General features: G+C 53.3%; 1 pseudogene; it reads right to left on the bottom strand.

The window, feature by feature from the left end:
- Positions 1 to 557: 557 nt before the first annotated feature.
- On the bottom strand, positions 558 to 3,197 carry LOC114040483 (annotated as a pseudogene).
- Positions 3,198 to 3,404: the final 207 nt, after the last annotated feature.

Genomic DNA, 3,404 nt, shown 5'->3' with positions numbered 1-3,404 from the left:
TGAGGCCCATGGTGTTGTTGCCCCCTTGTCAGTATCTCTCTGTCTCTGTCTCTGTCTCTGTCTTTCTCTCTCTCTCTCTCTCTCTCACACACACACACACACACACACAAAGAGAGAGAGAGAGAGAGAGAGAGAGAGAGAGAGAGAGAGAGAGAGAGAGAGAGAGAGAGCTCCTTCGAGCTAAGACTCAAATCCAGGGCCTTCCTCAACATCATGGTCTTTCTTCTAATGGGATCCCGTGGTTACAGGAAATATCGAACACATTTTCCCACTCTCAGTTTACACTGGTCCAGGCCTAGACTACCATCAATTTTTACCTGGGGGTCAATTTTCAGAGCATAGTCTTGAGGACAAGAACATTGATTAGTTGTTTTAACTATTATGCCAGGATCACAGACTCAGGCCAGCCATCTCCCAAATGAATGCCTTTTTTTTCTCCATGGAGAAAAGATGAAATAGAACCTCAATTCTTCCGATTTATTGTGTAGGTTAGGAGCATCATACAGTAGTTTGAATGTATATAATTTAGGAATGTTGATAGAGAAACTGTCCCTTACCTGGACCGGAGGCGCGCTCTCAGCACCTAACACTTGCCTATAAAAGGTGGGATCGCAGCTTCGTAGAGTGTTCTGGAGACTTCCCATTGGGCTTGGAGCACAAGGCTTCTTTAGCAGTAAGTCGCTGCGACGAGAGTCTGTAGTGAGGTATACCTGGTGGTAGAGATGGGGGGACATCAGGCCTCCTCGGACAGCATCCACGTGCAGGGAGGGCCCAGGCGTTCTGTATAGCGAAGTCCCAGAGGAACTGTACAGGTCCCTTGATTTTCTCCATTTGTAAACTCGAAATATGATCACTCCTAGCACGGTGACTGCAAACCCCACGGAGACTAGGATCACAGACAAAAGCAGATAGAAGGTGAGATTTTTATTTTGCTCTTGGGGAGCCGATCCGGATGGGAACTCGACCTTGGCATCGGGGAACACTTCTGTCACTGACACCGTCAGGGTCACGGTAGTGGACAGAGGGGGCTCCCCATTGTCTTTTACCAGGATCTCCAGCTTATGCCATGCTGGGTCAATGTCTTGGACTGGTCGAGTGGTACTGACTTCTCCAGTTCTGAGCCCTACGGTGAAGAGGCTCTGGTTTGAGGCTCCCAGAAGGCTATAGGAAAGCCATGCGTTATGGCCTGCGTCAGCATCCCAGCCTACTACACGAGTAAGCAAGTGGCTAGCACCACTGCCTCGAGGCAGGGTCTGGGTGGAGCTCTGACCAGGCCTCGGGTAAAGGATCTGAGGAGCATTGTCATTTCGGTCCATGACAAACACGTTCACGCTAATGTTGGTGGATAGGGGTGGGCTGCCCCCATCGCTGACATGTGCCGTCAGCTCAAACTCACGCTGATCCTCGTAGTCCAGGGGCACCAAGGCGGACAGGACGCCGCTGTCCGGGTGCAAGGCAAAGTATCGACCCACCAGCCCAGTTTGGTGACCTCGGTCCAGGAGTGAGAAGGATAGACGGGCGTTGTTGGGGGCGTCAGGGTCCCAAATACTCAGGTTCAGGATTGCAATCCCTGCAAGGTTGTTCTCCTCCACGTAGACATCGTACGAGGGCTTTGTGGCTTGTGGAGGGTTATCATTAATGTCAGACACTTGGACTCTAAGTGTAGTGACTGTTGAGAGGGGCGGGGACCCTGCATCTCGGGCTATGATACTGATGTTGTACTCTGGAACAGTTTCACGGTCCAGGGAGGTACTGGTTGTCAAGGTAAAGTAGTTTTTTAGGGAAGAAGTGAGGCTGAAGGGGAGGCCAGATGGAATCTCGCACCTCACCAGGCCATTATCCCCGGAGTCCAGATCAGTCACACTGAGCAAGGCGACCACAGTCCCTGGAAGGGCGTCCTCAGGGACCGGGCTGTACACGGAGGTGACAACGATCTCTGGGGCATTGTCATTCACATCTATGACCTCAACCAACACTTTGCAATGGGCTCCTTCGGGGTTGGGGCCCTTATCTTTCGCCTGGATATAAATCTCATATAGCTTCGTGTCATCGAAGTCAAGCCGCCCTCGTATTGTCAGCATTCCAGTGACGACGTCTAGAGAGAAAAGGTCCCGCACTCGGGCCCTATTGTGACTGCCGAAGGAGTAAATGACTTCTCCGTTTGGTCCTTCGTCCAGATCTGTTGCGTGAACTTGTACCACTGGAGTGCCTGGGGCCGCATCCTCCCGCACACTTGCCCGATAAAGAGAATGATTGAATTGGGGGGTGTTGTCGTTGGCATCAAGCACAGTGATTAAGATGGGGAGACTAGCAGAACGGGCTGGTGTTCCTCCGTCCAAAGCTGTCAGTACCAGCTCAAGGGTCCTCTCATGCTCACGATCTAAGGCTTCTTCTAGCACCAGCTCCGCATACTTGCTGCCATCCTCTCGAGTCTGCACGCTCAGCACAAAGTGTTCATTGGCACTTAGCTCATAGGTTTGTAAAGAGTTAATTCCCACATCTGGATCGTGTGCACTCTCGAGAGGGAAGCGCGCCCCCGGCGCCATGGCCTCACTGATTTCGAGTTTCATTCCATTGGTAGGGAAAGCGGGGTCGTTGTCGTTGACATCCTGAATCACCACCTCCACCCTTTGCAGCTCCAAGGGTTTCTCCATTAGCAGCTCCAAAGTTACAGTGCAAGACGGGAGTGTCCCGCACAACTCCTCCCGGTCCAGTCTCTCGTTCACGAACATCTCTCCCGTCTCCCGATTCACCTCAAAGAACCTCCGGCCAGTTCCGGAGGCCACAAACAGCCTGCGCTCCAACAGACTGCTGAGATCCAAGCCCAGATCGACGACCACGTTGCCCACTCGGAAACCCTTCGCCCTTTCTTCCGGGATCTCATAGCTGATGAGCGCGGAAACGCTGTCCCAGGCGCCAAGCAGAAGCAGGACTCCCACCACTCTCCCAGTGCTGAACCGGCGGCTTCTCCCGGCAGCTGGGACCATCTCAGTCAGTGGCAACTTCTTTAACCTAGTTTGCCCCAGTAGTTCTTCCAGAGAAACTTTCTTTCAGTCGGTCCGCGCTCGGAGGTTTCGGGCTAGAGCGCTCGGCGCAAAGTCGGACATTGCTTTTTCCGCTTTCTGGGAGCCTTTGATTCGCTCGCCGGCTTCTCAGTCTGTGCCTTGTCCCGGGGCACAGTGAGGGGGCGGGGGGGGGGGGGCCGACCGGACCCACAGTGGCCAGATCTCCAGCCTCTTCATTGGCCGACAGCGGCACACACAGTCCCAGCCAATAACTGCACGAGGAATGTGCTCGCGCAGGTTCTACCAGTCGCACTCTTTTCGGCGCGCAAAGAACCTGAGTTTCCTTCCGCTTCTTGCCTATGTTTCCAGGCATTAGAAGCTTACTACTCACCGCCTACG

Source organism: Vombatus ursinus, unplaced genomic scaffold (genome assembly GCF_900497805.2).
Source record: "Vombatus ursinus unplaced genomic scaffold, bare-nosed wombat genome assembly UNPS02013231.1, whole genome shotgun sequence".
NCBI classification, from domain to species: domain Eukaryota; kingdom Metazoa; phylum Chordata; class Mammalia; order Diprotodontia; family Vombatidae; genus Vombatus; species Vombatus ursinus.
Note: the sequence above shows the minus strand (reverse complement) of the source record. Positions and strands in the feature narration are given on the sequence as shown.